The sequence below is a fragment of the Xyrauchen texanus genome, chromosome 10, assembly GCF_025860055.1.
Source record: "Xyrauchen texanus isolate HMW12.3.18 chromosome 10, RBS_HiC_50CHRs, whole genome shotgun sequence".
In the NCBI taxonomy this organism is placed as follows: Eukaryota; Metazoa; Chordata; class Actinopteri; order Cypriniformes; family Catostomidae; genus Xyrauchen; species Xyrauchen texanus.
In genome coordinates this window covers 2,665,627-2,691,595 of record NC_068285.1, presented here as the reverse complement: position 1 = coordinate 2,691,595, position 25,969 = coordinate 2,665,627, and the positions used below count along the sequence as shown (strand labels likewise).

The following is a 25,969-nucleotide window of genomic DNA, read 5'->3' as shown; positions in this document are numbered from 1 at the left end:
TGATAAATGTTCTGCTTTTACTTTAGTCATTTGTGTATTTTGATTTGTTGCTTTTTGTTGCAGCACAGCACTGAATATTATTTGAATACTTTTATTCATTTATTGCCTGTTTTAGTGCATATTGATAAATATGTTGTTGTTTCAGAATAAAAAACATTCATAACTTGGCTTTGTTTATCTTTTGTAATCCACATATACAAACAGGAAGTGCTGCTGTAATATGCATTTAAAAGTGTGATTATGGGGTTGTGACTGGTATTTAATTTAACAGCTCTATGCTTCTAACTTACAGATGTGTACTGATGTTGACAAATACAGTATTTAGCTGTTCATTTCAAGAACGGTAACACACCATATTTTGACAGTATAATGCTGGAAACCACAGCTGTCAGTAGATTACTGTTTTTTTACAGGAAATGTTTTTGTGTTATTGTTTGTGGCAGATGGCATGAACACTTTCAAGGTTTCGAGCATTGATTCCTTATTTAAAGACAGTAGTACTGCTTGCATTATTGCCCAACTGTAGTCAGTCTCTACACGGTGTGTTTGTAAAGTGGAGTATGTGGACAGTTTGAGCAAAAACTGCAGAAGACAGAATGTTATTGGCGGGATTGAATGCTCAGTCGAAATCATTTCACTAACTGGCAATGGGGGCATCTTTTCCTTTTCCAGGTAAGGTGAGAGCATAATAAAGATTCTCCTTTTGTGTTTTGGGATCTTTGAGATAACACTTCCTGTTGCGTCCAGATACAAGGAGACAGGTGATGGTTTTAATGTGCCAGTATACTCATTCCTGTTTGGTGTTGATCTTGATAATGACAATGTCTGGCCAAGTATAAAAGATCTTTTGATTGAATAGTTTCATTTATAAATACAAACTGTTTCTGCTGTTTTTGTTGCAGTATTAGTTCAGAGAGTTTTATATTTCTGCAGTCTGTTCAAATGCATTTTAAATTGTTGAATTAGATTTACTGAAATTATTTTAGTCATTGCATAGTCCACTTGTTTTTATGTTTTATGTTTATCATCATGATCTTGTTTCTATTTCTTGTGTTTGAGAATGTATTTCGGTTCTAGGAGAGCATGAATATCTCTGTGAGATTGTACATTTGTAAACAACAATAAAAACCTTCGACATTCAGCAGTTGTCTGTTATTTCTTCAGGTCATTTTATTTTAAAGTTCATTGAATGTAAATGAACAGAACCTAAAATCTGAAGCTGCTAATAGCACTTAAAATTGAGTTAAATGAGCTTAAAATGTAGAGTTGAGTAAACAGAGACTATTAGGGTTAAAAACCTTCAATATATTAGCTGGTGTTTCACAGTATTTTAAGAAACATGTTTGAATGGAAGCTCATTCATTTGGTCATAGCAGCTTCATTTATTTTAGGTGAAGTTGCTTCAAATTTCTAGTGGAATTTGTTTAAAAAGTGGGATGCAGAAATGATGCACAATATTTTTAAGCAAATCCAGCACATTATTTTTTCAGTGTCTCCAACAAAACCTGCTGTATCAAACCCTCTGAATATTCTCACTCTGAAACTTATTCATGAAAATAAAACTGATATCCAATTACAAATCTAAACTTATTGTTAAAGAAATTGACAAAATCTCAAAACTGAATTTGACCTCCACAACAAACTTCAGCACTATTCGGTCCTAAACAGAAATACCACATTCGTTATTTATATCTCTCTTTTTCCCCTTAGACAAGCTTTTTTTTTTAAATGCAATTGCGTGATTTGGCCACAAGAGTGCTTCACTGTCCACTTTAGTTCAGCTGAATAAACTAAATCTGATGGTTTTCTGTCCCAACAAGTACTTTCACCACAATTTACTGAGAAAAGCTCAAAATAAATTGTAGATAATAAAATAACATAATACAAGTTTTTAGGTTTTATCTTTGCCTTAAACCCCATTATAGCAGGGGAACACGTCCTGTCAGCTGAAGATGTGACTGTCAGATACTGTTCCCCCTGTGTTCAATAAGAGAGAAAGCTCACACAAGTATTACATCAATAATGAATGTGGGAATTACAGATAATATAGGCTATATATGGACAAACAAACAATATCAATCTCATAATTACAAGTATGTAAAAAACATTCAACTTGATCATTTTTGGTCTGTTAGTTCCTTCATGATGTCTCACTGAGATTGCTGCACACAGAAATGTCTTTATCTTTGGCCTTCTTACACACATATGGTGGAACCACCTTCCACAGGCATCACAGGAGATCTGTAGTGCAAGAAACCTTTAATAATTGTGTTATAATGTAAACATCAATGTTAAATCCTCCACCAATATTAGCTTGAGGAATAATAGTGTTTTTAAGCCAGTTCTTCAGCGCTTGCCACATGGGGGACTATTTAGGGTACAAGAGTGATATCCCCAAGTGTACTGAAGGTCCCAAGGGTAAATTAAGCTGCCAGTACAGAAACTGTTGTGTCAATAGCAGATACAAAGTACATACAGTAAGTAAATGTAACACTTTAGTTATTTGTAACTGGTATTTTAAGTCTTGCACAAAAGAGTGGATTCCTGACCTTATGAACGCACGACTGATGATCATTTTGATTGAAATGCACAATTAGTAGCTTCATCTGATCTCTTCAACTCACAAGCACTTACCAAAAACCTTCTTTACAATATCTGCTGGTGTTAATACTGAACAACATATTTAAAGAAAACTTGGAAAGGATTTTGGCAAAACATGTTTTGCTCCCCATGATGGGAAGGGTTTGGAAATATCCTAAAGTATTAACAGTAAACAAATATAAAGATGTCTCTGAAGAAATTGTTCTATGACATGATCCCAACACACTTGTGATTGTTGGAGAAATCTTAATGGAAAATGAAATACTGGCACTTACACGAGTAAATGGGTAAAACAGACGTTATTACATCATTTAAAATGACATTGGGAATGGAAGCCCCAATAGTATTACAGGTATAACAATTAATTTTATTTTTTCAGTAATGAGAATCTAAATGTTGGGTTATTTTTTCTACCCATTCGCTGGGTTTAGTATTTTATTTTGCTGTGTTATATTCTCGGTAATGGCTCATATTGACCCAGCGTTCGTTGTTCATCACCATCATCATGGGGGGATCACCAAACTAGATCACGCAGCCTTAAAGCCCAGGGCACCCCCGGGCAGTCAAGGGCCCCTGGACACTGGCCCCATTGGCCCGGTCGGTAACCCGTCCCTGCTGAAACTGCTTGTATTTTGGCAGAGCTGCTGCTTGATCTTTCTCACTGGACACTCGCGAGCAGCACAAACCCTGAATATCACTGAATCTGTTAATCTTACTCAACATGTTTCTCTCTATTATTGAACTCTTCTCTAGTTTTTCTTTTGGTCTTGTGTAAGTGAGAATAATATTTGCTGTGGTCTCCAATTCACCACTATTAATGTTTAGTCTGCAATCGCTTACTTTCTGTCCACAAACAGCAGTGTGAAGAAGAAATATGGTGGTGTGTGAAAATTGATTTTACTAAACGAAACTTCATTTCTGTGATTTAAGATAATCTCCACACACACACACACACACACACACACACACACACACACAACACAACACACGCCAATGTCACTGTCAGTCACAGCAACTGCAGAATAACATTCATACAAACCAAAGACATCCACGAGACTCAATAAACACAATAAGAATCCACATGAAATAAAACACACTGTAAAAAACAACATAAACAACATGTTGAACAAATATATAAATCAAATAAATGGAAAAACTTATTTCATTGGCTGTTAATTACCAAAGCAGAACTGAAATCTTGGATTTTGTAACATCTTGTGACTTCAGATGAGCAGCACGACTCGATAAGAGACTTTTCATGTGGACAATCTTTTATCGAGTCTTTTGAGTTTTTATTGTTGTAATAAAAGTCACAGATAAACAGTTCCTTCCAAATTGTCTTAAATCTACCAATTAAAGATCTGATATTTCTTTAACACAAAACTATTAGAAACATATTTAAGTAATCAAGAATAAATCTTAAAATTGACCTTGATGTCAGCAACAGTGTTATTAAAATAAAACTTTAAATAAATTAAACCATGAAATTATTGAAGTTAACACTTAATGACATAAACACCAGCACACAAACAAATCTACAAACACAACACTGTGGAATATTGAGGAATAGGAATATTTTTACTGACATTAATTCTATAAAATGTTTCATAAAATATTAAATTACCTGAAAAATAGAAGAAAATTAAAATAATTATGTATCAGAACTTCAACACATGAAATTGTTTCGAGTTTGAGAAATGAAAGTTTGAGGCAGTTAAAGGGAAAGTTCACCAAAAAATGAAAATTCTCTCATCATTTATTCAGTCTCATGATATCTCAGGTGTGTTTGACTTTCTTTCATTCTTCACTTGAAGAAAAATAGAAAAAATCTTTGATTTGTAGATTTTTTCAGAACATTTCTAAAATCCAAATCAGTTTAATTAAGACATAATCTGTCTGAACCTTTATTTCCGCCGCCACAAAAGTTGTAGTCCGCTGTCTGGGATTACTTGGCAATGTAAAAGACCCACAAGGCACCATCAATGTTGAAGACTCAGTCTGTAAAGTCAGCCACAAAAAAAAATATCGGTTCAGGCGGAAACACTTCAGTAAAGTGACGTCTTGAGCGTCACGTCACGCTTGTGTTTTTGGACCATGTCATGTGCCATAAATACATGAAATGTTTAATAAAACCTTTTTATAGCGTTTTAAACAACAGAACATTTAAAGTAATAATTTCTGTATGAACTCATTTGAACTCACCATTAGACCTTTTTCTTTTGTGGATATAAATAAAAATCACAATCATGAACACTGTAACTGTGACTGTGACTGCTGCTATTATGATTGTTCTTACATCTGTTCTTGATTTTTCACTGTAATTCCTGCATTTTCCATCTGCAAATTGACAAATGACAAAAATATAAACACATTACAAACACCTTTAAATTGTTTTGAAAATGTATATTAAAATTCAGGAACTAATTATACTTTACTATTTTACAAATGTGCATCAGCAAGCTAGACAACGTCAATCATCCTTATTCACTTATTCACTCAATACTGAAGATATGATCATATTTACCCCATTCTGATATAACTGGCTCTTTAACACTGATTTGATTGATATGACACTCAAAACCCTCTTCCTCATTTCTGTGGATCTCCACACTGATTCTCAGCTGAAAGGTTTCATCACCGTTTGGTCTGATTCCAGAAGAGTTTATATGATCCAGTTTACTGCCGTTCAACATCATATTCATCTCCAGGTGTTTGGGGTAGAAACCAGTGGCCAGACAGGTCAGAATCAACTTGTTTTGGTCTTGAGGAGATTCAACAGCAAACATCTCAACATCTGGAAGAGCTGGAGTAAAAAGAACCAACAATAAATACTGATATAATTCATCATAAAGAATAATTCAGGATATATACATCAAATTCCAGACACTTATGACAACATGAACACATTCAAGTTTTCATACTTTAATTTGATTCATTTCCTCAGTCTCTTTAATTAGTTTTTGTACAGGACAGAAATTGTTTAAAAATACTGCTAGATCTACTATTACTACTAAAACTGATTGAAACTTCTTTGAGTATTATTAAATGTGGAGATCCAGTTCATGCAGTTCTTAAGTTGATCCTTGATGATTTGGTTTTCAAGCAATGTGTGCTTTGATTTCAATTCTTCGAAATATTTAATAATTTCAAATATTTTAAAATCACAAAGATAAGAAATGCCTTTAATAGTTGAGCATATTTACAGTACAAACCTTGTCAGTGAACTATGAGGGCAAAAAAATAATAAAATAAATAAAATATTCGTTCATTAATCATAATCGAGGTAAAATGTTCAATTAATCGAGATTTTGATTTTAGGTCATATCGTCCATTCTGAATGTACTTTTTTTTAATGATTCCCTAATACTTTGGGAAATACATCAAATAAACTGAAAGTTTAAACTCACCTGCTTTATTTGCTTGAATAAATCCAGTGTCTGTCTTTCATGTGCTTTGTTAAGTTTGATGTGTTCCCTCCTTTCATCAGAAAATTGCGTAAAGTGAAGTCTGTCTTCATTGTTTATATATATATATATATATACACCACACAGTATACTGTATATACACAAGTTAGTGAAAGTGAAGTGAACTGGCAGTGAAGGGTGTTTTCATTGTTTAATATATATATATATATATACACACACATACACACACACACACACACACAGTATATATATATATATATATATATATATATATACACAAGTTAGTGACAGTGAAGTGAACTGGCAGTGAAGTCTGTCTTCATTGTTTATGTATATATATATATATGTGTGTGTAATGTTCAAACAAGCATCAGAGGTCACAATATGCATAGATAAACATATATGATATATAATTAAAAAATGAATAACCAAACTATCAGTTATCAAAAACTGAAACTGGCTACGCAGTCCAAAACAATTTACTTGCTATTGTTACCACTTTTCTTACTGACTTCTTCTGTTTCTCAGTAGCATTTCCATAGCAACAAATAATCCAGAATATCATAACACTTTCGATGAAAGCACTATAAAACTCCAGAAGCTTTCTGTTGTGGACATTACAGGAAAGTTATTGCTTTAAGAAATGCATTATCTGTTGTGGCTTCATACTTACAGTAGATGATCGGTCCACATATCCCATTTAACTTTATTGTCAAGCACATTAAGATATTTATAATGTGAGTTATAGTATTGGCTGCCTATCAATTAAAACATAATTAATTTCTACTAATTTCTACTCTAATAAAATCAATTGACGTGTCCTTTTTTGTTTCTTTTTTCTAGGATGTTGTTGTACAGAGATAGTCAGTGTTTGAAATTTTGCTAAATTTAAATACAACCAAACATTTGTCACTCCTTACCATCTATTGCAAAAAAAATGCAAACCTACAGCATGTTGAATGAAATCAAGTAAATGTTTATTCAAGGTCCATACACTCCTAAACTGAAGGTTTCTTACTTGCTCTTGCTGCACTCCTGACAACGGAAATGGTTTTTCACATAATAAACCATTAAGTTTATCACATAGAAAATCCCATAAGCTCACTAAAGAGCCCCCCTGCGGTAGTGCAGACTTTCCACCCTCAGTGATGGGTGCCTAAATGTATACCACAACATCAATGATAATATCATTATATATTGCTTTTCAAATAAGTTTCTTTCCATTCCAGTTCAATTAATTTACTGAATTGCTCTGCTCTTCCCTTCAAGGCATCATCCTCTTGACGTAAAGCCTCTCCCTGCAAAATATATGACAGTTTCACAAGGGAATGGCGCAGTTTTAGTGCTGTTGAAGGGATTGAGAATCGGTTTGTTGAGTTATCAAATCCAGTCATCTTTTTACTCCGTCAAGTACTGTGTTGAACTTTCCTGGGTTGATCAAGTCCTTAAAAGTAACAATGTCTTTGTCAATAGTTCTTGTCACTAGAAGAAGTCTGGCAAGTTCTCTCATCTTATTTCTAATGTCTGCCCGGTGCCGTGAAACTTCTCCGCTTTTTGAGGAACATTCTTTCACCCAGTGCCAGAATCAACGGGTCAGATTTTACTACTTGAGTAACAGCGTCATATGTCATGTCTCCAATAATTTTTTTAAGTCCACTGGAAACTTCAGAGTCCATGGGCAACAGCAGAGAACAACTTGCCTGAACTTTTCGTTTCACTGGCATATTCTCTTTTACTTGTAATTTGCAACGTTTGTGATGTCTCCAGAGATCTGTTTTAACATACATAGCAAAGCAAAACTTGCAAGGCAGATAGTCCATTGCTGTTGATTCATATGTTGCTTGTCTTTTTGGTATGATCTCTCCTTTCCCAGAGGTTAGGACTGAACAGTTATGGTGGTAGTTTCCCATGTTCCTTACTTTGGATAATAAAAGAGCACGCATGGTTGAGCCTCGGATGTGTGCTAGTGCCTTTGCAACTTCAACTTTTTCAGAATGTTTCTGCTGTAGATGTCTTGCAATTTTTGAATAAGGCTTCTCACAGTAAAGACAGTAATTCTTCTTGTCATAGATGCGTTGATGTACACTGTTTGAGGACATTTTCACTTTGATATTATGTTGTTGAGAGCAACAACCATGGGTACTTTCATGTATTTTCATAAGTGGTTTTCCTCGGATGCCTTCTGCTACTTGTCCTTCAGCTTTTTTTGTTTCTTCTTCTGCTTCTTCTTCTGACATTTCCAGGGAAAGGGAAACCTGTTGTTCAGTGTTGTTCTGAAATACAGAAACACACAACTGAAATGTCAGAATGGGTAACTTCGCTCTTCAATGTGAATTTGTAAATAATAACAATGGTATAAATTAAACTTTCCCCATATTAATAATAGTCTATGCATTATTCATCACCAGGTCATGTAATAAAACCTCTAATTACCATTTCAAATTCATATAAGTCCTCCTCAGTGTGAGAAGATGAATCCATCACGTCACTACAAACTCTTTCTGGCAAATCTCTGTCAGTACTCTCTAGGATGTCCATCTCATCTGATGTTTGGGGACAGCAATCCGCTGTATGGGTTCTGTCCTGTAAAACAATAACAGTGTATGAATCCATGTAACAAATAAATGTCCATGTTAGTTTTCTATCTATAGGCAGCTGTTTATCTCATAACACTGTGTTTTAGAATCACTGTAGTCTTTTTAGTATTCAACTGTTTGTTTGGTTTTTTTTTATTTAAAATGAAAATGAAAAGTACTTACTTCATTTTCATTCACATTGCTAAAGTTGTTTGTGGTTCCAGTGTAATCAGACTGGTGTTCGAAACCTGTAAATGCACAACAATTGTTAAGTATACCCAATCATTTAAGGATGTTTTTTTTTTAACTACATTCTTGTAAATCTACAATGTTTATTAATGAGGTGAAGAGAAGAGTGTAAGTTTTGGAACATACATGTGAAAGACTGAAGGCATTCCTCAATGGTGGGACGTTCTTCAATCGATTTAGACAGCATTCTGCTAATAATATCTTTTTGTCTTATCCATCTTTCTTCACATTGAAGAGCCGAAGTTACCCATTCTGACATTTTGAGATAGTCCAACTGGATCCTTGGAGTAGGGTGTAGTTGTCTGATAGGGGTGTTGCCCGTCCGTCAGGATGTAATGCACCAAGCATCCTGCTACCTACAAAATAAAATATGATTTCAAAAATGATTTCAGTAATTGTCACAACTAAACTGCAGAATGAATAGAGATGATTGAAATAATGAGAAAATGCTGCTGTGCTCAAATGAAGGGTGCTCTGAATATTAGCATTCAGGACAAATTTTTTGGCAGAACTGATGACTATATATATATATATATATATATATATATATATTATTTTTTTTTTTGTGATAATTCATAGTGGTCAAACACTAAAATAGTATTATAACTGCATACTTGTAACCTGTTAATCCCTTTGAACCCAAACACAAGAAATGTCATCCCCAAATTAAATAGGGGATGCTCATGAAGTCCATTGTTCATTACGTTTTTGGAATAGAAGCATATTGTAGTCTAATTTTAAAGACACGGTAACACTTTACGGTAAGGGTACATGAATTATCATGAATTCATGTATAAATTAATGCACGAATTATGCATTTATTCATGCATTAATATCTCATGAATCATCAGGAACTAACACAAGTTCAATGTTTTTTTTTCATGACTTCATGGATGAACAACACCTTATTTAAAACATTAACTAAGATGAGCACATCATCATAAATTATGATTTATTACATATGACCATGATGTTTTCTTTGTTTTTTGTCTAGGTCGGTGACCTTGGATAAAAAACGCATTATATTTAATTAAATTTTTTATTTTTATTACATTTTTACTGTCGACGGTGGGTCTCCTTTCCAAGCAATTTACTAGCGTTGCCATACGAATGCTTCGGGTTTCCACCCGGAAGAACGTCTATTACTGGTTGATGTCATGGTGAATTGACGTATAGGGCGTTTATGTATTTTTTAGGTCTATGGCAGGGTTCCTCAAACTCGGTCCTGCAGAGTTTAGCTTCAACCCTGATCAAACACACCTGATTACCGTATTTTTCGGACCATAAGGCGCACCGGGTTAAAAGGCGCAATATCAGTAATCGACTGCTAACGGGTCTATTTTCGTACATTAGGCGCACCGGGTTATAAGGCGCGTTAAATGAAACAAAACTATAATGAGAGTTAGTAGACATGTAGGAGCAACGTTACTTATAGTCAACATAATGTGTTAAAGGGACCATCAAAATAAAGTGAAACCGAACGTTGTTTAGCCAAAAGCTTTCATGATGAACATATAGCAGATTTTTTTTTCCTGACACAAATTAAGACATTAAATTACTGTCACCATGAGATATTTATAATAAAACAGAGGTAAAAAGTTAGGCTTGAGTCTTAAACCTTTTAAATAATGTATAGTTTGCCAACAATTACTATTTACTTATTTTTTACATTAAAAAATAAAGTTATTTTTATCTAGTGTAATTAAAGAACACTTCAGTGTGTTGGCATCCTACCACAAATTAACAGGTTTTAACATGATCTTTTCAACCCTTACCTGGATATCTGATTCTTTCTTGTACTTGTATTGCATGCCTCCAACATCTTCATAACTTGACCAAGAAAAAGATCCAGCCATTTGAGAGAGCAGTGTGGTTTGTGCCAGATCCAGTTTTCTGCTTACTCCAAAGTCTGCGATGTACAGTTTATTGTTGATATCTGTAGAAAAGTAAAAATGCTCATAACAAAATTAACACTTAAACAATTGACATCCACATTATCATATGCTCATGCATTTTAAATATAAATTTCTACTTATTTTACAGGATAATTATAGCTATGGCTAATCCAGAGACTGCTCTTACCAAACAAAATATTTTCAGGCTTCAGGTCTCTGTGCAAAATTCCATATGAATGCAGTTCCTGAAGTCCTTGCAGCAACTCCTGGCAGATCTCTAGTCTTCAATTCTCTATCAGGCTTTTTCTTTCTGGAAAATCCTTGTTTTCAATCAGCTCCATCAGACTATATTCACAAAGAGGTGAGACAAAATAGGCAAAGTAAGAGTCTTCCAACACTGAAATGGTTTGCAGAAGGTGCTCTGTTTGTAATTTTTTTGAACTCAGGAAATTAGCCATTTCCATTTCAGTTTTGGAAACATGTTTGGCAACTCGTTTCACTGCAACTTTGCAGTTGTTGAAGACTCCTGGGAAAATCTCAGCAGCATTGCATCCATTTGCAATCTTCATTTCTGTGTTGATAACAAGGTCATCAATTTTCATCACACCAGGCTTTAAATCAAGGTTTTGAAATGAATTCTTCCATCGTGATTCCTGTAAAATGCATAAAAGCATGTGAAATGCATATCTAAATGTAAAACAAATACACACAGTGTATACATTTCTTAGTAAACTCAGCTGAAGGAGCAAACCTCTCTATGTATATTTACCATATTTTCCTTGATCTCTCTGAATGTGGAAGTAATGGTTTTCTGAAACAAATTACATTAAAATAAATCAAATTTTAATCATGGCAATACAGATTTCAGTCTATATTAGATCATTAATTTAGTTAAAATTAACCTATAATGAACTGCACTTTTACAGCATTTATTAATCTTAGGTAATGTTAATTTCAACACTTAGTAATGCATTATTAAAATCAAAAGTTTTATTTGTTAACATTAGTTAATGCATTGTAAATTTACATGAACAATGAATGAACAGCTGTATTTTTATTAACTAACATTAACAAAGATGAAAAAATATTGTAACAACTGTATTGCTTTTTAGTTCATGTTAATTAATACATTAACTTATGTTAACAAACGAGACCTTATTGTATTATGTGTTACCTCAATCATTCTCTTTTTAAAGGTAAAAATTGTACAGCAGTATTGTTGAGGATAAGAGGATTCGGTAACACTTAACAATTAGGTTACATTAGTTAACTACATTTGTTAACATAAACCAATAATGAACTGCACTCATACAGCAATTATTCTTCAAAAATTAAGTTTGTTAATGTGATTTTCAGCATATACTAGTACATCAAAAGTTGTATTTGTTAACATTGGTTAATGCACTGTGAACTATGAACAAACAATGAACAGCTGTATTTTAACTAATGTTGACAAAGATGAACAAATACTGTAACAAATGTATTGCTCATAGTACTAATGTTTACCAATGAACCTTATTGTTAAGTGTTACAAAGTTTTCCTCACCACTTGATAAAATAATGAAAATAAGACACAAATATATAGAAATAGAAGTAGAAATACCTGTCTCCGTGGGCAGTTAGGATCTCCGTAGTCATAGATAATTTCTTCTCCTGCGTTGATTTTTGTTAACGCAAATGCACACAGATGTGGTCTTTTCTTTTCATCCATTATCTTTTGGTCACAAAAGCACACAAACACACAATTGAAAACCACAACATCAACAAAAACATCATTTGAATAGTCGCATAGTTTGTAATAATGTCAAATAATGCTACAATCACTATGAAGCTGTATTACATGTGTAATTAAAACAAAGAATTAGAATACATTAAAGACACACTTACTATTTTAATTTTGCTGTTTGGCTTGATGTGATCATCATTTATAAATCTTCCAAGCCTTTCTGTATCTTTACTGCCATCAACACTGTGTGGTGAAATATTTTAAAAACACTTTTGAAATGTCATAATGTCATTATATGTCATTAGAACATTCATTAATTTGATCTTACCAGTAAGATCGTCCCAGAAAGGAGTAGAAATACAAAAATACTGCATCTTCAGCGGAGTAGTCTTTGGACAGGGTCTCTCCTTCAGATCCAGTGATGTGTCTTCCAACATACTCCAGCAGGAACTCTCCTGGCTCAATGGTTTTTGTGGCAATTACTCCAAAACCTAATGAATAGAGTATAAATAAGAGTAAATTAATAGTAGTATAATAAGACAAAAGATTCATAAAGTTGATTAGGTTGTCTACATTTTGTTAAATGGTAGCCTTGCTTCTAAAACAACTACGGTATCTAAATCTTTATAAAAGTGCAAAACTACAAAACTCACATGTATCATGGCACTAAATATTCATAATTTCCATTGTTAAACAGGCCCCTCACATCCTAACAAACAAGTTACATAAAAATAATATCAAGACCACTCACACATCTACATCTACAGTTTAATTCAGAGACATCTGCAGCTTATCTAACATAAATACTGGCAGAAAAACAGATGTAATCCACCTTTTACTGATGAAGGGTCAAAGCAATCATGTTTTTTTTCTCTTGTGTTTTGTTTTAACTGCCTGCTCTTTCTAGCTTCATATTTTAAACCCAAACCCTTAGACATTAATTAGTGACCAAACTTAGCTTTTAATTAATGCTTTTTTGCAAAGTAATACAGTATTGATTATAATTGTATGTAATAACTTACCTTTCTCTTCACTCATGAATTTTTTCTCAAATGTGTCTTTATCTTTCCCAGAAGCAATGAAGTACAAAGCTTCCTTTTCAGGAAAAACTCTTCTGGGTCTCATTTTCCTGTGAAATATTTATGAATATTTTATCTAGGATCTACTGCATATGCCAATAAAAATTAATTAAAAAAACTCTTTAGAATTTCATAGACAGTAAATTGTTGAAAAGATAACAACTTGGGTGACAATATAAAAAGATTAAATGAAGTATTTAAAAAAAACAAACATTTTACAAACAAACTGAATATCAATAATACTAATCTACATGCACATTTACATTGTCAGAGGATATAAATACATTTTATAATGTTAGCATTTAAAAATTAGGCTATCATAAAATGAAGTTAGAATGTGCAACTTACCTATTACTTCGGAAATAAACAAGTGAGATGAGAAATGGCTCAGTGCGCTTTTTCTCAGTATCTTTTAGGTAGATACAGTCTTTAAACCTTAACAGAAAGATAACTCTCCAATGTAGGACACAATCTCGTAGAAGCTTTTTGTCTTCCAAAGTTGTGGTCTTCCAAATGGCAAAAAATGAAGAGTTAGTTAATTCTGGCAAACTATATATAATTTTAAAGGTCCAAGCCTCAAGCATCGATGATAGAGCACTGTTTTTCGATGGAAAGCTTATAACAAATGTATTTCTTGCATTCAGGTAAGCAGTACAAGTCACAAAACACGAATTCAAAACCGGAGTACTCACCATTATTGTAGTAATAACGAGTCATACGCGCATCCACCGCAAAAATTTCCAACTTGAATGGAAAGCTGAGGGTCCACTGAATAACATTCCATAGAGCATTTGTTGTCCAAAGAAACAATAACGTTGTAATATCGATGGTTATTCCTTTGTTTACATCGCGTTTCTTCAGTGTGAATTGTCTTCCAGGGGCCTGTACCATGATGGTAGTTGAACAAACTCGGGGTTGCAGGATTGGTTTAGAGTTGACAAAACCAAATCGATGCAATCAGGCTTTATTGGTACCATGAAGCAGCTCATCAACTTTCTTTGTCAACTCAGGCTTTGATCCTTAAACTATGATTACTCCACGGGCACGTGCACATAAAAGAGTGACGTCGGCGGCGAACAACCAATCGTGTTTGATATGGATAGAGCGCGAGATATATATTTTCTGCGGAGGAGCAAGAGATTATTATGCATTAAACAAATACATTCTATAGGTCATTATGTAAAATTACGTATACAATCATATTAAAAATGTTTTAAATAAAATTAAAATGTGTGTATTCATGTTAATCTATAAAACATTTATGTACATTTATAAACAAACATGAATATAATATAATATATGTATATGTCTGTGTATGTAAAATGTGAATGCATTGGCATGACATCCTAAGAAAGATTTCATCACACATTTTATCACAAACACTTGTTTGCAGCAAACAGAAAAAAATGTGAAATACGTTAAACTGGGGGAGGACCACCTTGCGAATGGTTCGACAAACTGTGTTTTCCTCTATGTTATCTGCATCACCGACCGCATACACGTATGTTCCACTTGCAAAAACACAACGCAATACAGACCATTTGCGGTACAGTAAGAGCATATCTTCGACGGGTCACATTTGTTACGTGCAGCACAAGAAGGTTGAAAATATATTACTTAAATGGAAAATCTGTATCTATCATACAAGTAATCAGCGAAAGTCAAATGGATTTTGTCTGTCCCTAAAAACTCTTTACTAATATTATATTATATTATATTATTGTATTTATTATTATTATTATTTATCTTTATTACTCTACGAAGTGCTCGTCTAACAACTTGCGCTGAGATGTCCACAGGATTTGGGAGAAAAGGTGAAGCCATTGCAACAGAGAACAGACGCTGGGAATTAGTTGTCATCTATATGTTTCTTTGCTCACAGCTGATTGGTGAAACTTCAGTCTGAGATCTTGAATCCAGAACATAAACTGCCCCGGAGCAGGTTAGCCGTGCAGCGTAAGATACCATTGCAACGAACACCGATTAAAGCCGAGCTACTTTCATAGTTCCTAAAACCCAGGGTTGGCGGAAGCTAAACTGGAACATAGCTGGCTAGCACCTAAACCGGCTTCATGGTACAGGCCTCGGTCGTTATGCAATAAAACAATGCATATAAAACAGACTCCCGGTAGCAGACTGTTATAACCCTAACATAAACCGAGAATCTTGTAGAGATTACCATATTGTTGTTTTACTGTCTACTTCTCAGAAAGAAATCTATAAAAAATGAGTGATTGAATATGTGTGTGTAAATATTCACTGATTCTAAAAAATAAATAAGGTCAAACTTACATTTGGTATTAACTTGCATATACAATCATGTTGGGACAATGCTAAAAAATTTAATGTTTTTTCTTCTTTGGGACATTTTAAATAAATATATTTTATTAAAACTAATCTGAAGTAATAAGATCTATTTTATGTGGCTTTCAAAAATTTAGATTATAAGTAAGTCTTAAACGTACTTTTTTTTTGCAGTGCACTAGGTCATAATTAAGTGTTATTACAGCAGCATAATTTAACAGTGAAAGCTAAGTAACAACCACCCCATTGTGCATATTTGGAGGCGGCCATTTGTTTCCAATGTCTGAGAAATTAGCATTTCTATAGCAACAATAATCTGGAGACCTAATCACTGTCCAGATAGCTGGTTGGGGTTGTGGGATATAATGACAGAACATTCACACTTTCGTGTCTTTTAGAAGTGTTGGTCTCTGTTAGAACCTTGCGTTTTTCAAGGGGAGAACATATTCTACAACATGAGGTAAGTTCAGCATTTTGATTGGTCTATTTATAAAGAAAATAAATAATTACACTGTTACAATTCAGAATTTCAAATTGTATTACTTTTTATTTGTTACTCTAGTAATTTTAAGTATTTTAATAAATTTTCTTTTTGATATGTTTGCTGACAGTTAAAATATCTTCTATGCAGAGACGGAACAGCAAATTTGAAATTCAGAATAATCCTTATTAAAGACTTGTCGTAAATTATATAGTGTATATTTAAATGTGTGATTCAATTTAATTATGATCAATTTAACAAACATGAAAACAATGTTTTACCAGTTATTCTACAGATGTTGCAACTAAGGTTAAACATGTTTACCACACTTTTTTTTTCTTTTTTTAGAAAAGTCAAGTCAACAGTTCACGTTGTTCAACCTAGACAACAATTACACTTGTTCAGAAAATCCACTGCTCAAACGAAAGGTATGTTTCTGCTCAACCTATTTTGAAATATTTTATTTAAATATATTTTAAGACTTACAAATAATGCATATAGTGGCAATCTCATTTCAAAATACACAAATGTTTAGGTGTTATTGTATGTTCGTTTGAAAATTGTACATTTTTAAATCATGTACCAGCCCTAGATTTTAAGATTGTGAGCTTTGGCTTCCATGTTTAAGAAAGGCTTTGAAATGTATTAGGTTTGTTGTGATGCAGCTACTGAATGATTAATAATAAACTGAGGAGTTCTTCAGCAATTGTGTGCTGCATAGTTAATCATTTGTTTTGTAATCTTTTTATCAGCTGTGCACAGAGTCTGGATTATTGGTGACAGTTACATTCGACGTGGCGAACAGCGGGCGAACGAAACCATAGGCACCAATCTTGGAGTGGCTTCCCAGGTCCAGTGGTTTGGCAGGGGAGGGTTGTGTTGGGGAGACCTCCTGCCCTTCTTCCAACAGTGCCTTAAAGGAAAATATGCTCCGGATGTGCTAGTGATTCACTGTGGAGGCAACGACCTAGGACGTGTGAAAAGTGTGCTGCTTCTCAAAGCAATGAAGAGGGACCTACGTGACCTCAACGGACAGTTTCCCCAGATGAAAATTCTGCTCTCTTCAATCAACCAAAGGCTCCACTGGAGGCATGCCCCCCTGGGAAAGGTGGACAAAGTGCGAAAGTTTGTGAACAGTGTGATGGCTAAGTTTGTTTTGTGTGTTAATGGGAGCATTGTACATCATCCACACATACTTTTTGAAAAGCCTGAACTTTTTTTAAGTGATGAGGTTCATTTAAGCCCTAAGGGAAACGATGTTTTTTTAACTGATATTGGCCAATGTCTCAGAGACCACAACCCTTAAGATTGGTCTTTCATTACAGAAGAGGGTCTCCACTTTGTTGCTAAAGTGAAACATTTGTAATTGCTGCTAATATACAGTATCAAATCATGTTACATCATTTTATAATTGTATTAAAATGTATACCTTTATAAAAAGAACTGCAACAGGTTCAAAATTGAAACCAAAGGAAGATATAAAAGCATTCCCTGACTTACTGCTGCGGTTGCATTTTATTTATCTAGAGTCTAGATAAATGTGTATATTGTAAATTAATTATTGCTCAGAATAATAATACAATAAAATAAAATAAAAACCTCCAGTGATTTCTGTTAGCAGCAGTTTGGAGCTATATTTTGGAACTTTACATAAAAATAAAATGCTGCCAATAGAGACAATGTGCTTGTGTCCTCAGTTTCTAGAGGTCTAATAGACAGTATAATACACAGTAACACACAGTATAGATATACAAGTTAGTGACAGTGAAGTGAACTGGCAGTGAAGTCTGTCTTGTTTAATATATATATATATATATATATATATATATATATATATATATATATATATATATATATATATATATATATATATATATATATATATATTTGTCTGAAGTCTGAATTGTTAAATATATATATATATATAGGTCCCATAAGACCTCGCATATGCATTGTCTTTTTTTTTAAACATGTCAAGATGGGACCTGTGACTCATCTTGACATGTTTAAAAAACAAGAAAATGCATATTTGAGGTCTACTTATCATATTTGAAGTCTTGTGATATATACAGGTATATATATATATATTAAACAATGAAGACAGATTTCACTGCCAGTGCACTTCACACACACTCAGTTCCATTGCAGGCTAGGAGTCCCCTGTTAGTAAGGTAAACATCGTTCAGAGGTCGTAAGTAAATTGTTAGGTACTGCATGTAGCCAAGCATTGAAAAATCTTTGAAGAGAGAGTGTTAAATAAGACAAATAATATTATGAATGAGAAGAAGCATCTTTTCATCTCTGCTTTTGAACTGTTGATGCCTGGTCGATCGGTATTTTTTACCCGTTGTATGAAAATCAGATTCAAATCCTCTTTTCTCAAGTAATTCAAATATTGTAATTTTTGATAACTGATGGTTTGTTCATTATTTTTTAATTATATCGTATATGTTTATTTATGAATACCGTGACCTCTGATGCCTGTGTAAACATTATATAATTACCTATATACACACACACACACACACACACACACACACATTACATAATGAAGACAGACTACCTGTCAGTTCACTTCACTGTCACTAGCGTATATATATATATATATATTAAACAATGAAGACAGATTTCACTGCCAGTTCACTTCACTGTTCACACACACACACACAGTTCCATTGCAGGCTATAGGAGTCCCCTGTTAGTAAGGTAAACATCGTTCAGAGCAGCAGGTCCCATCTTGACATGTTTAAAAAAACAAGAAAATGCATATTTGAGGTCTACTTATCATATTTGAAGTCTTGTGATATATACATATATATAACAGTATATTAAACAATGAAGACAGACTTCACTGCCAGTGCACTTCACTTCACACACACTCAGTTCCATTGCAGGCTATAGGAGTCCCCTGTTAGTAAGGTAAACATCGTTCAGAGTCATAAGTAAATTGTTAGGGACTACGTAGCCAATCATAGGAACAATCTTTGAAGAGAGAGTGTTAAATAAGACAAATAATATTATGAATGATAAGAAGTGTCTTCTCGCCTCTGCTTTTGAACTGTTGATGCCTGGTCGAAGGTATTTGTTTATGAAAATCAGATTTTTGAAAATACTTGAAAGTTCGGCAACACTTTATAATAACTGCACACTATAAATCATCAGTTAAGCATTAGTAAACAGTTAATTCATAATTTATAAAGCATTAATAGACTTTAATAAGCATTCTATAAATACATCTATACATGCTTTGTTCTTGATTTAGAAGCTATATCTATCTATCTATCTATCTATCTATCTATCTATCTATCTATCTATCTATCTATCTATCTATCTATCTATCTATCTATCTATCTATCTATCTATCTATCTATCTCTCTCTCTCTCTCCCTCTCTCTCTCTCTATATATATAAATATATAATGTGTTTAATAATTGTATTTTCATACTTTCTTAATAATTAATTCCTAATTTATAAATTATGCATTATTTACAAACCAGTTATTTGGGAGTTTTCAGTGATTCATAAGATCACTTACATGTTATTATAAAGTTACTGAAAGTCCCTTAACAAAGCAGCCAGTTAAACAGCAGCTCTACAGTCTCAGAGCCTCTGGGACAGCAAGCCATTCAGACAATTGAGAAGTGTGAACGACGTGTGTTAATGGGCCACTGCAGTTCCTGCTCCAGCCTACAGGAGCGCTGCTGAGTATGGACTTACACACACACACACGTGTAAGTCCCCACTTGGTAAAAAATTAAAAAAATTCACCAGAGCGTTTTTTAGCTGATTTAAACATGTTTTAAAGCATGTCAAACAGGGGACTTGAAAAATGTCCTCACTTGGCTCGACGGTCCCCTGTTGGTGAGTGTGTAACGACACCAAGGTCCCCACTTAGATAGGTAGACAAGTACACTCACTCATTCACACAAACACACTCACTCACACACAAACACACTCACTCACTCACTCACTCACACAAAAACACACTCACTCACTCACTCACACACTCACTCTCTCACTCAAACACACTCACTCACTCACTCACACACAAACACACTCAATCACTCACTCACTCACTCACACACAAACACACTCAATCACTCACTCACTCACTCACTCACACACAAACACACTCACTCACTCACACACAAACACACTCACTCACTCACACACAAACACACTCACACACTCACTCAAACAAAAACTCACTCACTCACACAAAAACACACTCACTCACTCACTCACACACAAACACACTCACTCACTCACTCACTCACTCACACACAAACACACTCAATCACTCACTCACTCACTCACACACAAACACACTCACTCACTCACACACAAACACACTCACTCACTCACTCACACACAAACACACTCACACACTCACTCACAGAAAAACTCACTCACTCACACAAAAACACACTCACTCACTCACTCACTCACACACAAACACACTCACTCACTCACTCACTCACTCACACACAAACACATTCACTCACTCACAAACACACTCACTCACTCACTCACTCACTCACACACAAACACACTCACACACACACAAACACATTCACTAACTCACTCACACACAAACACACTCACTCACACACAAACACACTCACTCTTACAAAAACACACTCACTCACACACAAACACACTCACTCACTCACTCACTCACACACAAACACACTCACTCACTCACACACAAACACACTCACTCACACACAAACACACTCACTCTTACACAAACACAGTCACTCACACACAAACACACTCACTCACTCACTCACACACAAACACACTCACTCACTCACTCACTCACTCACACACAAACACACTCACTCACACACAAACACACTCACTTACTCACTCACTCACTCACTCACACACACACAAACACACTCACTCACACACAAACACACTCACTCACTCACTCACTCACTCACTCACTCACTCACACACAAACAACTCACTCACACACAAACACACTCAATCACTCACTCATTCACACAAAAACACACTCACTCACTCACACACAAACACACTCACTCACTCACTCACTCACTCTCACACACACTCACTCACTCACACACAAACACACTCACTCACTCACTCACACACAAACACACTCACACACTCACTTACTCACACAAAAACTCACTCACTCACACAAAAACACACTCACTCACTCACTCACACACAAACACACTCACTCACTCACTCACACACAAACACACTCACTCACTCACTCACTCACACACAAACACACTCACTCACTCACTCACACACAAACAGACTCACACACTCACTTACACAAAAACTCACTCACTCACACAAAAACACACTCACTCACTCACTCACTCACTCACACACAAACACACTCACTCACTCACACACAAACACATTCACTCACTCACAAACACACTCACTCACTCACTCACTCACACACAAACACACTCACACACAAACACACACAAACTCATTCACTAACTCACTCACACACAAACACACTCACTCACACACACACACACACACACACACACACACACACACACACACACACACACACACACACACACACTGGTTTAGTGATTGTTGTGTTTTAAGTGTTTTTTCTCTTCTTGTGTTCAGGGGTCTGTGATCTCACACTGGATTCAAACACACACACACTCACTCACACATACACACACACACACACACACACACACTCACTCACTCACACATAAAAACACTCACACAAAAACGCTCACGCACAAACACACTCACTCACTCACACAAAAACACTCACTCACACACACACAAACACACTCACTCACTCACACACACACAAACACACTCACTCACTCACACACTCACTCACTCACACACAAACACACTCACACACACAAACACATTCACTAACTCACTCACACACAAACACACTCACTCACACACAAACACACTCACTCTTACACAAACACACTCACTCACACACAAACACACTCACTCACTCACCCACTCACACACAAACACACTCACTCACTCACACACAAACACACTCACTCACACACAAACACACTCACTCTTACACAAACACAGTCACTCACACACAAACACACTCACTCACTCACTCACTCACTCACACACAAACACACTCACTCACTCACTCACTCACACACAAACACACACACACAAACACACTCACTCACTCACTCAAACACAAACAAACACTCACACACAAACACACTCACTCACTCACTCACTCACTCACTCACTCACTCACTCACTCACTCACACACAAACACACTCACTCACACACAAACACACTCACTCACTCACTCACTCACTCACACAAAAACACACTCACTCACTCACACACAAACACTCTCACTCACTCACTCACTCACTCTCACACTCACTCACTCACTCACACACAAACACACTCACTCACTCACTCACACACATACAAACACACTCACTCACTCACACAAAAACTCACTCACTCACACACACACACACAAACCCACACACTCACTCACTCACTCACTCACACACAAACACACTCACTCACTCACTCACTCATTCACAAACACACTCACTCACTCACACTTGCACAAACATACACACGCGCACACTTGCACACACACACACACTTGCACAAACATAAACACACACACACTTGCACACACACAAACACACACACACTCAATCACTCACACATAAAAACACTCACACAAAAACGCTCACGCACAAACACACTCACTCACTCACACAAAAACACTCACTCACACACACACAAACACACTCACTCACTCACACACACACAAACACACTCACTCACACACTCACTCACTCACACACAAACACACTCACTCACTCACACACTCACTCACACAAACACACTCACTCACTCACTCACACACAAACACACTCACTCACTCACTCACACACAAACAAACTCACTCACTCACTCACTCACTCACACACAAACACACTCACACACACACACACACACTCACTCACTCACTCACTCACTCACACAAACACACTCACTCACACACAAACACACTCACTCACTCACACACAAACTCACTCACACACAAACACTCACTCACTCACACACAAACACACTCACTCTCTCACTCACTCACACAAAAACTCACTCACTAACACAAAAACACACTCACTCACACACAAACACACTCACTCACACACTCACTCACACAAAAACTCACTCACTCACACACAAACACACTCACTCACTCACTCACTCACACACAAACACACTCACTCATACACAAACACACTCACTCACACACAAACACACTCACTCACTCACTCACTCACTCACTCACTCACTCACTCACACAAAAACTCACTCACTCACTCACACACAAACACACTCACTCACACACACACAAACACACTCACTCACACACAAACAAACAAACTCACTCACTCACAAACACACACAAACACACTCACTCACACTCACTCACACAAAAACACACTCACTCACACACAAACACACACACACACTCACTCACTCACACACATACACACAAACACACACAAACACACTCACACACTCACTCACACACACATGTTGTGTTTCCATGTTTTATGGGGACTTTCCATAGACATAATGGTTTTTATATTGTACAAACTTTATATTCTGTCCCCTAAACCTAACCCTACCCCTAAACCTAGCCCTCACAGAAAACTTTCTGCATTTTTACATTTTCAAAAAACCTAATTTAGTATGATTTATAAGCTGTTTTCCTCATGGGGACCGACAAAATGTCCCCACAAGGTCAAAAATGTCGGGTTTTACTATCCTTATGGGAACATTTGGTCCCCACAAAGTGATAAATACACGCTCACAAACACACTCACTCACTCACACACACACAAACACACTCACTCACTCACACACTCACTCACACAAACACACTCACTCACTCACTCACTCACTCACTCACTCACACACAAACACACTCACTCACTCACACACTCACTCACACAACACACACACTCACTCACTCACTCACACACAAACACACTCACACACACACACACACACACACACACACACACACACACACACACACACACACACACACACACACACACACACACTCACTCACTCACTCACAAACAAACTCACTCACTCACTCACTCACTCACAGACAAACACACTCACACACACACACACACACACTCACTCACTCACACAAACACACTCACTCACACACAAACACACTCACTCACTCACTCACTCACACACTCACTCTCTCACTCAAACACACTCACTCACTCACTCACTCACACACAAACACACTCAATCACTCACTCACTCACTCACTCACACACAAACACACTCAATCACTCACTCACTCACTCACTCACTCACTCACTCACTCACACACAAACACACTCACTCACTCACACACACACAAACACACTCACTCACTCACTCACACACAAACACACTCACACACTCACTCACACAAAAACTCACTCACACAAAAACACACTCACTCACTCACTCACTCACTCACTCACTCACTCACACACAAACACACTCAATCACTCACTCACTCACTCACACACAAACACACTCACTCACTCACACACAAACACACTCACTCACTCACTCACTCACTCACTCACACACAAACACACTCACACACTCACTCACACAAAAACTCACTCACTCACACAAAAACACACTCACTCACTCACTCACACACAAACACACTCACTCACTCACTCACTCACTCACTCACACACAAACACATTCACTCACTCACAAACACACTCACTCACTCACTCACTCACACACAAACACACTCACACACACACAAACACATTCACTAACTCACTCACACACAAACACACTCACTCACACACAAACACACTCACTCACTCACTCACACACAAACACATTCACTCACTCACAAACACACTCACTCACTCACTCACTCACACACAAACACACTCACACACACACAAACACAATCACTAACTCACTCACACAAAAACACACTCACTCACACAAAAACTCACTCACTCACACACAAAAACACTCACTCACTCACTCACACACAAACACACTCACTCACACAAAAACTCACTCACTCACACACAAACACACTCACTCACTCACTCACACACAAACACACTCACACACTCACTTACACAAAAACTCACTCACTCACAAAAACACACTCACTCACTCACTCACTCACACACAAACACACTCACTCACTCACTCACACACAAACACACTCATCACTCACTCACTCACTCACACACAAACACACTCACTCACTCACTCACTCACTCACACACAAACAGACTCACACACTCACTTACACAAAAACTCACTCACTCACACAAAAACACACTCACTCACTCACTCACACACAAACACTCACTCACTCACACACAAACACATTCACTCACTCACAAACACACTCACTCACTCACTCACTCACTCACACACAAACACACACACACACAAACACACTCACACACACACAAACTCATTCACTAACTCACTCACACACAAACACACTCACTCACACACAAACACACACACACACACACACACACACACACACACACACACACACACTGGTTTAGTGA

General features: G+C 36.0%; 1 protein-coding gene and 2 long non-coding RNA genes across 8 annotated transcripts in view; 1 reads left to right on the top strand and 2 right to left on the bottom strand.

Moving 5' to 3' along the window:
• LOC127650627 (NACHT, LRR and PYD domains-containing protein 3-like) overlaps positions 1-25,969 on the top strand; it is a 710,662-nt gene that overhangs the window by 132,543 nt on the left and 552,150 nt on the right. The window lies entirely within an intron of this gene.
• On the bottom strand, positions 9,098-11,051 carry LOC127650648 (uncharacterized). Its single transcript, XR_007971474.1, has 3 exons — positions 10,934-11,051; positions 10,627-10,787; positions 9,098-9,207 (listed from the first exon to the last, which is right to left on the bottom strand). It is a non-coding gene; the product is annotated as an uncharacterized LOC127650648 (long non-coding RNA).
• On the bottom strand, positions 11,270-12,710 carry LOC127650646 (uncharacterized). Its single transcript, XR_007971472.1, has 4 exons — positions 12,634-12,710; positions 12,350-12,460; positions 11,516-11,557; positions 11,270-11,399 (listed from the first exon to the last, which is right to left on the bottom strand). It is a non-coding gene; the product is annotated as an uncharacterized LOC127650646 (long non-coding RNA).